Source organism: Neophocaena asiaeorientalis, unplaced genomic scaffold (assembly GCF_003031525.2).
Source record: "Neophocaena asiaeorientalis asiaeorientalis breed wild unplaced genomic scaffold, Neophocaena_asiaeorientalis_V1.1 scaffold429, whole genome shotgun sequence".
In the NCBI taxonomy this organism is placed as follows: domain Eukaryota; kingdom Metazoa; phylum Chordata; class Mammalia; order Artiodactyla; family Phocoenidae; genus Neophocaena; species Neophocaena asiaeorientalis.
The window spans coordinates 4,444,088-4,455,720 of NW_020173550.1; positions in this window are offsets into that span (position 1 = coordinate 4,444,088).

Sequence of the window (11,633 nt, forward strand, 5' to 3'; positions counted from 1 at the left end):
AATAAGTAACATTGTTATGGAAACTGAATCCCTAAGCAGAAGAAAATTATGGTATGCTGTTTACTATGAAAGTATCTCCTTGTGAAAATTTAACTCTTTTCTCTCTCACACCTGGTGTTGAAGTCCATACTCTTTTTTATAAAATAAATTTTTAAACAATGTTTTGTGGTAAGAACATTTGACATGACATCTGTCCTCTTAACAGATACTTAAATGTACATCAAAGTATTGTTACCTGTAAGTACAATATTAGACAGCAGCTCTCCAGTTCTTATTCATCTTGCATAATTGAAATTTTATACCCATTGATTGGCAACTCCCCATTTTCCCCTCCCAGCCTCTGGCAACCACAATTCTGTTCTTTGCTTCCAGGAGTTTGCCTATTTCAGACATCTCTCATATAAATGGAATCATGCAATATTTGTCCTTCTATAATTCACTTATTTCATTTAGCATAATGTCCTACAGGTTCACCCATGTTGTTGCATATGACAGGATTTCCTTCCTCTTTAAAGGCCAAATAATATTCCTTTTTACATATATACCACATTTTAAAAACTCATTCATGCATTGATGTTACATTGTTTCCACATTTGGGGTATTATGAAGAGTGCTGCAATGAACATGGGATTGCAGATAACTCTCTGAGACCCTGATTTTTTTTTTTTTCTGAGACCCTGATTTTAATTTTTTTATATAAATACCCAGAGGTGGAATTGTTGAATCATATGGTGGTTCCATTTTAAATTTTTTGGAGGAACCTTCATACCGTTTTCCATAGCAGTTGTACCAATTAACACTCCCACGAACAGTGCACAAAGTTTCCCTTTTCTCCACACCCTCGCCAACTCTTCTGATCTCTGGCCTTTTTGATACTAGCCATCCTAACAAGTGTGAGGTGATATTTCACTGTGGTTTTGATTTGCATTTCCCTGATGATCAATGAGGTTGAGCACTTTTTTACATACCTGTTGTCTGTCTTCTTCGGAAAAATGTGTTAGGCTCCTTTGCCCATTTTCTTAAACCTGGCTGTTTTTCTGAAAATATATATACAAATTTTACCATTTTAACCAATTTTAAGTTTACAATTCAGTGGCATAAGTACATTCACAATGCTGTGTACCCATCACCATTATTCATTTTCAAAACTTGTTCATCATCCCAAACAGAAATTCTGTACCCATTAAATACTTCCCATTACTACTTCCCCCAGGCCTGATAACCTTTCTTCACCTTCTGTCCATATGAATTTGCCAATTCTAAGTACCCTAATAAGTGGGATTATACAGTATTTTTTTTCTTTCATGTAACTGGTTTATTTCACTTAGCACAATGTTTTCAAGGTTCATCCATGTTGTAGAATATATCAGAATGTGATTCCTTTAAAAGACTTAAGAGCCTAATATCATTTTAATATATTTATTTTTCTCCTTAAAACAGCTGGAGACAATTTCTGGGGTTCCACATCCTCATGCACATTATCACTGTTTTCAGGCTTGCTTGTCTCCTAACCCACTAATTCTTTTTACACGTTGCTTCTTGGTGAACATACTTTTGAATTGATCATGTTACTCACTTTATTCTTAGTATTTTAGAACGTTGTTTTAAAGCAAGGGTCTTGCTAGCCTCTTCTTAGCAAGAACCATGTCTTAGGTTGCTTTCCTAGCCTTACCAAGCATCTGCATGAGCTGAGTGTTGAAGTCCTTAGTGTACAACCCTGATGGGGACCTAAAGGAAGCTGATAAGTTTGTCTAAGTGAAAAACAGGGTGATAACAACCTGACTATAGATAATGGTCTCCTCCTGATGTCCCAGTAACTTCTGATGAAGGTGACTGCAGCCTCTAACTGCAAAAATTGTTGCATTTTTCATAGAGAAAGCCCCTGATTCAGAGGCCAAGTACATAATGACTCAGTATATAACATTTTCCCTTCTAAGTCAATGTGTGTCACCTGTTTGGCTTTCTAAACTCCAACTGCTGTGAAGTAGCCCACTGAGGTTTGTGTGTCTTTGGGGACATGTTATAACTATAATTAGAATAGAGTCTACAGCAGCCAGTTCTAGGCAGACTCCTTTAGTCCTACATGTCAATAGCAGGCCGAGCAGACCCAGTGAAAAGCTGAAGTGTCAGATGGGGACTCGGAGAAAGTCATGAGCAAATTTAATGGAAATGTTCAGAAAAGAATAAGGAAAAGTTTTAAAAAATATGTTATGTGGGGGAAATATACAAAACACAGGGATAAAAGCAGAGACAGTTACCCCAGCTCTTCCATTAACTAGCCTTTTAGACTTAGTAAATAATTTGAACTCTGTGGGCATCTTTAAATTTCCTATGAAATGCAATTAACAATTCACGAATTGCCAATATCTAAAGAGGGTTTTCTAAGAAATATGTAAAGGTAGTATGAAAAACATAAAAAGAAAAAGAGAAAAGAAGGGAGATGTCCATAGTCTAGAAGGGCAGATAATGTCCATCTGTCATGGATCTACCCATAAAGATGCTTCCGTTCTTGGATTTGTCAAAGGTGGAGCCCTTCTCTGTACAGGCTACTGTTTCATGCATCTTTGAGCAGGAAGTAGGGCAAAGTTACTTATTATGTGTAGATATTTCATTGGTGAGCCTCTATTTTTCTTAGTGTTTTGTTGCGTCTATGAAGTGCTTTTAGAATTTGTCTCCATACCTTTATTCCTCCTCTTCCATTAAGTCTAAATCTCAGCCAGAACTTCTGGGTCAAATCAAACACTGTCCTAGATTTGGGGCTGCCATGTAAAATGACCTGGAATTGATATTTGAGGGAAATCAACAAGCACTGAATCCACAAAACTATTAGAAAAAAATGAAATCACACCTGATTGTAAATTTGGTGATTTTTTTTAAAAGTTAGAATATCACAGGGTAATGATAAAAGTTTACAACTGTAGAGTACAATATAATTTATGCAAGCCTGTGTATATGTGTGTGCATGTGTGTCTTCGCTTAATCCTTACATTGTCCTCATTTTACAGATGAGAAAACAGAAATAAAAATGAGAGTAGGTTATTTTTCTCCAGATTATTCAGCTAGGATGTGTTGAAATAGGGTCTCAAACCCAACTATTCTGACTCCAAGTTTTTAGTTCCTTCTACACAACCACACTGTCTGCAGGCAAAACTATTTTGAACAGAAAGGCACATTTAACATTATAGTACTAAGTAGAGAAATTCCCCTTTATCTCCCGCTATAATTTCCTTTCTACAGTGTTACCAGTGAAAATTTATCTGATGTTGGTGTCAAACTTTATGCCCCTTGGCTGTCTACTCCTTCTGAAAATAACTTTTAATTTTTCTCCCCATTCTTGCTGCTATTGATAGCACAGAGCCTGGAAAATGGTAAGTACTCAAAAAGTCCTTAACAAAAGTCTTTGGTCAAGACTCTGGATTTAGCATTATGCAACTTACACTTACGTTTTCTTTTGTTCTTTTGTTCTTTTTGTTCTTTAATGCAAACATTTGCAAAAATGTTGACCTTTGGGATAGAAAGATTAACCTCTTTCCCTGCTGTCCTGGGACACACAGCCTCGTTCTAAAGACTGACGTAAATAAATATAGAAATAAATTTATTGCTAAAATAACAGCACAAGGGAGCATGGGGGAAATATTTATCAAAGGAGGGCATGAGAAATTTCTCAGGGAGGTGCCATTTAAACCTTAAAATAGCAGGTTTGTCAGGCCTATAAAGGAAACAAGAAGAAGGGGGCATTCTAGGGAGATAATGAGATTCAACAGTAGCATGTATGAAGTCATGGTTCATCAGGTTTATCGAGGTTAGCCTGAAATAAAGCGTTTTTTTTTTTTTTAAGGAGTCTCTTTATATATTTACATACACCACCCTTCATTAAACATACACACACACTGTGCACACACAAATTGTGGAGGTTTCAAAAAGTATAACAAAAGGAAGAGAAACAAGAGAATTAGAAAACAAGAAAGCAAGAAAGTTCCAGAAACCATGAAGCCATGGGTAAGATGAGACCAGTGAAATATAAAACATACAGCCCTACAAGTTTGATAAGTATGAGCTCTAAGTTTTACTCCAAACTATCTGAAGACAAAATAGCAAACAAACAAGAGAAGTAAACAGGATTGATAGGAGATGGATAGCACCCATAAAATAAAAACAAACATACTATCAACAAGGATAATAAAACTACATAAACAGAGCAAAGCCAACCAAACAAATACATAAAAATCAGAAGGAGCACAGCTCTTTCTGTTTCTGAGAGTTTTCATGGTGGTATTTATTGGATCAAACTTGAGAACCTGACTTTGCCTTTTTCCTGGGCTCTCACACTGGTATCCCCCAGGTATTTCACAGATACAGATTCTCAACTACTTGCCCTAACCCACGCTATACTCACACCCAGTAGGAAAAGAACCCCAAAAGGGAGGAATGTGTAGGCTTAATTCAGCTCATTGACCCAACCTTTTCACCAGTGACTTTAATCCATTACTTGTCACAGTAATGGAGTAATTATTTCTAACTAAGCTGTAAACCATGAATTGAGAAACCAGATAATTGATCTTTCTCATGCTAATATCTCATATCATCACTGAACAAGTGAAATAGATATTTTAACCTGTTTTAAGAGTACTTGCAGCAATATGGATGGACCTAGAGATTATCATATTAGGTGAAGTAAGTCAGACAAAGACAAATATCATATGATATCACTTATATGTGGAATCTAAAAAAATGATACAACTGAATTTATTTACAAAATAAAAACAGACTCACAGACCTAGGAAACAAAGGGTTTTCCAAAGTGGAAAAGCAGGGAGAGGGATAAATTAGGAGTTAGGGATTAAAATATACATATTATATTTTATATATATATATATATATATATATACACACATATTGTTACATATAAAATAGATAACCAACAAGGTCCTACTGTGTAGCACAGAGAACTGTGCTCAATACCTTGCAATAACCTATAATGGAAAAGAATATATATATATATATGTATACACATATGAAACTGCATTACTCTGCTGTACACCTGAAACTACCACAACATTGTAAATCAACTATATTTCAATAAAAATTTTTTAAAAATTAAAAAGAGTACTCAAAGTTTTTTTAAATGTGCATTCATAGCATATTTAAATTTGCCACTGAGAAAATTTAATATTTGAAAACTGGATGGCTTTACACCAAGTGACACTGGTTACATTTTATATCATTTTACAATCATTAGTTATAAATGTTCCTATCTCAATTGATTATTTGGAAACCTGAATCTATTGTTTTTCTATAAAATCATTTCTAACCTCATTGGATTGATACTTTTTGGTCACTAAAATATTTAGAGAGAGTATTACAATATTCTCTCTCCTGCAATAATGAGTCTTGACCAAAGGTGAGCATTGAAATCATCTATATTACTTTAAAATAATAAGGACCCCACTTTACACCAACAGAATCTGAACAAAGGAGGAAGGAATCAAGACATCAGATTTTTAATAAATTCTAGAGGTGATCCCGATGTGTACTCTTCACTAAGAACCAAAGATTTAATGGGAATATCTCGGCCATCATTTGCTACCTATATCCTAACTGGTCTTGTTTGTTCATGGAAATTAGCATCAGGAACAGGAAAAGTTATTAGATTACAAAAATATTTTAATATATATATGTTTTTCAGCCATCACAACCTCTTATCCAATACACTGTAATTAAATTATAAACATAGGATATTTTATTGGTATTGATATTTCATTCCAACTGATAAAAAACTTTGGGGCTTTAACTGAAGTAAAAGGAAGCCAAAGTTAAGTATTAGAAACAAAGGCTACAGACAATATTGAAAATTCAACTTGTAAAGAATTAAGAACAAGCAATATTTATATTTGAAGCTATCATTTTCTCCCTTGGTGGTCACTGAATAAGAAAGTTGTATAAGGATATCAAGTGTAAACAACAAAATATATGCAACTGTAGCAGAACCCAAAGCAATTGGGATAATCTGATTAGTTGCCACACACATTCATGGTTCACTAAATTTTTGAGGTTCATTCCCATGATTGAAGAGAAAAGAGAAAGCTTTTATTTTCTAGAGCAGTTTTAGGTTCACAGTAAAATTGAGTGGAAGGTACAGAGAGTTCCCATGGAACCCCTGCCCCCTTCACATGCACACAGCCTCCCCACCATCAACATCCCCAACCAGATGGTACATTTGTCATACTCGATGAAACTACAACGACACACCGTTATTATTCAAAGTACATAGTTTACATTAGGGTCCACTTTTAGTGTTGTCTATTCTAGGGGTTGGACAAACATATAATGTCATATATCCACCATTATAGTACCATACAAAGTATTGTCTTTACTTTGCACATTCATTCCTCCCCTGCCCACCCCCAAGCCCCTGACCCTTTTATTGTCTCCCAAGTTTTCCCTTTTCCAGAATGTCATAGAGTTGGAATCATAGAGTATGTAACTTTTTTCAGATTGGCTTGTCATGTGGCAATCAATATGCATTCGTTTCTTCCATGTCTTTTCATTCTTGATAGTTCATTTCTTTTCAGTGCTGAATAAAATTGCATTTCTGGATGTACTACAGTCTATTTATCCATTCACTTGCTAAAGGATATCTTAGTTGCTTCCAATTTCTGGCAATTATGAAAAAGCTTCTATAATTATCCATATTCAGGTATCTGTGTGAACATAAGTTTCATCCATTTGGCTAAATACCAAGGAAAGAGATTGCTGGATTGTAGGGTTACTCCAAATTGTCTTCCAAAGTGGCTGAAACATTTTGCTTTCCCACCAGCAAAGAATGAGTGTTTCTGTTGCTCTGCATCCTCCCCAGCATTTGATACTGTCAGTGCTCTGGATTTTGGCCTTTCTAGTAGGTGTGTAGTGGTATCTGATTGTTGCCTTAATTTGCAATTCCTCATGATATACGATGTTGAGTGTTTTCATATGCTTATTTGCCAAACATACCCTTTGGAACTGATCCAGGAACCTTTTATTTTGTTGCAACTGAAGATAATGTCATAATAAAACTTGTATTTGAGTCCTTCTAATATCTCTTGAGATGGTAAATCTTCCATGCCGTGACTCAGATGACATCAAATAATACCTCCATTAGCAATAGGTGGGTCTCACAACTAAAGATACACGAGCTGTTTGGTTTAGACTTCTGCTTTCTTCTTAAAACACAAAATGGAGAAGTAAAGAGGGAAAAAGGAAGCTAGGCTGATAGAAACAGGTTTTGTAATTAGAAAGGGGTTTTAAAGGATCCATTCAGCTGAATGATCTAATTCTAGGTAAATTTAGTGAGGAAAGAAAACATGCATATCTTGTTTACATTTAAAAATCATCCAGTCATTTCAAGGAAATAAGCTGATGTGGCACATCTGGCTATTTCTTTAGTCCCAGGAGAACTTAAGGAAGCTGGAAGACTTCCCCAGATAATGTGGGAGTGGGGGTGGATTTGTTTGTAGATTTCTGTGTGCTGCTTTGGCTTGGAACAGGAGGCAGCTTGGAAATCTGTGAGAGGGTAAAAGAGGAACAGAATGTATTGAGCTTCTCTGGCTGTTTGCCAGATTTGCCTTGAATACACAGTGTTGTGTATTATATCTGCTCCAACTGGGATTAGTCCTGGTGGATTCAGGAATAAAATCAGGGCAATAAAGAAACCCTGAGCAGTATGATTCCAGAGGAAATGAGACTAATCCTTAACAGTTGCTTTCTCACCTCACCGGCTCTAAATTGACAAAGGAAGTAACATCTGAAGAGTTTATCTTACAATGCTATTTCTCTAGGGGCAAACGGTGAAGGTCTGAGAGCTGTCTGTAGGTGGGGAGTAACTGACTTGTTTCCTTGTATTTGAGGTTTTCCACCCTGTGAGATATGCATCAACTTCCCACTTTCTCCCTTTTCTAGCTAACAATATCTGAGGCTGTCCTTCTCGATATGCATGTCTTAGTAGAATAAGCAATAGTGTTGTGTAAAAATGAGGTAGCTGACCCAAAAATAACACATTAGGGAAACAAACATTTCCAAAGACAAGCAATATGTTGGATTACAGATTCCAACCTAGGCAGAAATATTAGAAGAGAGGAGACAAAAGTAATAATAAACATACTAATAGGAGTAAAGGAAGATAGTTCAAATATGAAACTAAAACATAAAGAAAGGAACCAAGGGAAAATATGAGACATAAGAAAACTTAATAGTTGAAATATACAGAATAAAATAGAATAAATAATAGAATAGATAGAATTGAGGAACAAATCAGTAAACTGCAGAGACCAAATAAAAAGTTTTTTCCAGAAATAACCAAAAAAATTACGAAGAATTTTTTTTAAAAAAAGGAGAGCCAAAAATTATGGAGTGTAGAAGTAAAAATGCTAAAGTCCAAATAATAGAAATCCCAGAAAAATGATATCTCAAAAAAGGGGAGATAAGTAAATATTTGAATAATGGAGATGAATTTTCCAGACTTAAGAAAGAGAAAAGAGCACCATATGAGAAAAGCCATCGAGAGTCAAAGGGGGAAGGGAAACAAAACATTAAAAAAAAAAAAATCTTGCCCTTAGCAAATTTATGACAAATTTAGGAATATCAAAACAAAGAAAAACATCCAGTGATTCCAAGAGAAATAGCATATCACACAGAAAAAAAATAAAAAGATTTTCATTGACCTCGCATTTTCCAACAGCTGTAATAGATTCATGAAGGAAATACAATAGCAATTTTAAAGTTTTGAAGGAAAAAACTTAGAACTAGGATTTTATACCCAACCAAACTCTATTTAATTATAAGGATTTGATTCAACAATATTCTCAAGCATCAGGGGTTACAGAAATTGACTACACAAAGACCTACTTGAAAAGCCTTTTGGATAAATTAATAAATGAGACAAAAAAAAAATCAAGAGTACAACACAAGAAATATATGAAGCAGAGATGATTGAACATCTTGATAAAATGTATGTATCCTAAAACAAAATAGTTATAGCCCCCTCCCCCAAAGTATATCCATAATTGCCCTGATTTGAAAGTCTGGATCAATTCTATTCAAGAAAACTTTCTGTTATGATGGAAGTATTCTACATCTTCACCCTGTAAATGGTAGCCACTAGCCACATGGCTATTGAATGTTTGAGATACGGCTTCTATGACTTAGGGACTGAATGTTTAAATTGTATTTAATTTTAATTAATGTTAATCTTAATAGACACGTGGCTAGTAACTACTTTTTGGACAGTGTAAGTCTAGATGATATCAATAAAATGTAAGACTTGGGAAAGAGCAAGGAATAAGAAAGTGAGGTGAATTCTTGTCTTATTTGGGGGGAGAAATAGTTATCAACTATTTAAAAAGTAAGAAATAATTTGAAAAGATGAAAACAAGGACAAAAAAATACCAATAGTAACAATAAACATAATTAAACTAAACTTACAAGTTAAGAGACAAAGATTGATGAACTGAATAAAAATAAAATGCAAATATGCATAGTTTAAAAGTGACACATCTAAAATATAATTTCATGTAAAGTGAAAAGACAGGAATAGAAATATCAGGCAAATACAAATAAAAAGAAACCTGGGGTATCTAATTATCAGAGAATATATACTTTATGGCAAAAAAGCAATATTAGGGATGGAGAGGGTAGGGAACAAAGAGAGTTATTGTATAATTTTAAAAGGTACAAAGTAAAATGTAGTATTTTATGCATCTGAACACCTAATAAATTTCTAGAACCACAAGGGGAAAGTGATAAACTTGCCTTCATTGTAAGAGGTCTCAACATCTTCCTTTTGATTATGAATAGTTCAAACAGACAAAAAATTAGGAAGAATATATAGGTGATGTGGACAATATAATTAACAAGCTAAGACTAATGTAATTATATAAAGGTCTGCATCAAACAAGAAAAAAATCTAAAAAACTATTACAAAGAGATATAGCCAAAAATCCAAATACAGGGACTAAAATGTGACACTAAAAAAATTTTGAATATCCAAAAGAAGGCAAGAAAGGAAAAACAAGAGAATAAAGAGCAAATGCATGCAGACTCTGGAGGGGCTCATGCCAGGGAGTGCTTCCTGGGACTTCTGCTGCTGGTGCCCTTGTCCTCACGGTGGGACAGGGCCAACCCCCGCCTCTGCAGTAGGCCCTCCAACACTAGCAGGCTTTTAAAAGGCTACTGCCAGAAATTGTTTACATAAAAACTCAAAAGAGAAGAGGAACCAAGATGGCGGAGTAGAAGGACATGCTCTCACTCCCTCCTGTGAGAACACCAGAATCACAACTAGCTGCTGGACAATCATTGACAGGAAGACACTGGAACTCACCAAAAAAGATACCCCACATCCAAAGACAAAGGAGAAGCCACAATGAGACGGTAGGAGGGGCGCAATTACAATAAAATCAAATCCCATAACTGCTGGGTGGGTGACACACAAACTGGAGAACACTTATACCACAGAAGTCCACCCACTGGAGTGAAGGTTCTGAGCCCCATGTCAGGCTTCCCAACCTGGGGGTCCAGCAACGGGAGGAGGAATTCCTAGAGAATCAGACTTATAGAGACTCCACTCTCGGAGGGCACACAAAGTAGTGTGCGCATCAGGACCCAGGGGAAGGAGCAGTGACCCCAGGGGAGACTGTACCAGACCCACCTGCTGGTGTTGGAGGGTTTCCTGCGGAGGCGGGGGGTGGCTGTGGCTCGCCGTGGGGATGGGGGCACTGGCGGTGGAGGTTCTGGGAAGGGCTTCTAGGCGTGAGCCCTCCCAGAGTCTGTCATTAGCCCCACCAAAGAGCCCAGGTAGGATCCAGTGTTGGGTAACCTCAGGCCAAACCACCAACAGGGAGGGAACCCAGCCTCACCCATCAGCAGTCAAGTGGATTAAAGTTTTACAGAGCTCTGCCCACCAGAGCAACACACAGCTCTACCCACCACCAGTCCCTCCCATCAGGAAACTTGCCCAAGGCTCTTAGATAGCCTCATCCACCAGAGGGTAGAGAGCAGAAGCAAGAACTACAATCCTGCAGCCTGAGGAACAAAAACCACATTCACAGAAAGTTAGACAAGACGAAAAGGCAGAGGACTATGTACCAGATGAGTGAACAAGATATAACCCCAGAAGAATAACTAAATGAAGTGGAGATAGGCAACCTTCCAGAAAAAGAATTCAGAAAAATGATAGTGAGGAGGATCCAGGACCTCAGAAAAAGAATGGAGGCAAAGATCGAGAAGATGCAAGAAACGTTTAACAAAGACATAGAAGAATTAAAGAACAGAGTTGAACAATACAATAACGGAAATGAAAAATACACTAGAAGGAATCAATAGCAGAATAACTGAGGCAGAAGAACAGATAAGGGAACTGGAAGACAGAATGGTGGAATTCACTGTTGTGGGACAGAATAAAGAAAAAAGAATGAATAGAAATGAAAACAACATTCATTTCTGGGACAACATTAAACACAGCAATAATTCACATTATAGGGGTCCCAGAAGGAGAAGAGAGAGAAAAAGGACCAGAGAAAATACTTGAAGACATTCTAGTCGAAAACTTCCCTAACATGGGAAAGGAAATAGCCACCAAAGTCCAGGAAGCACAGCGAGTCCCA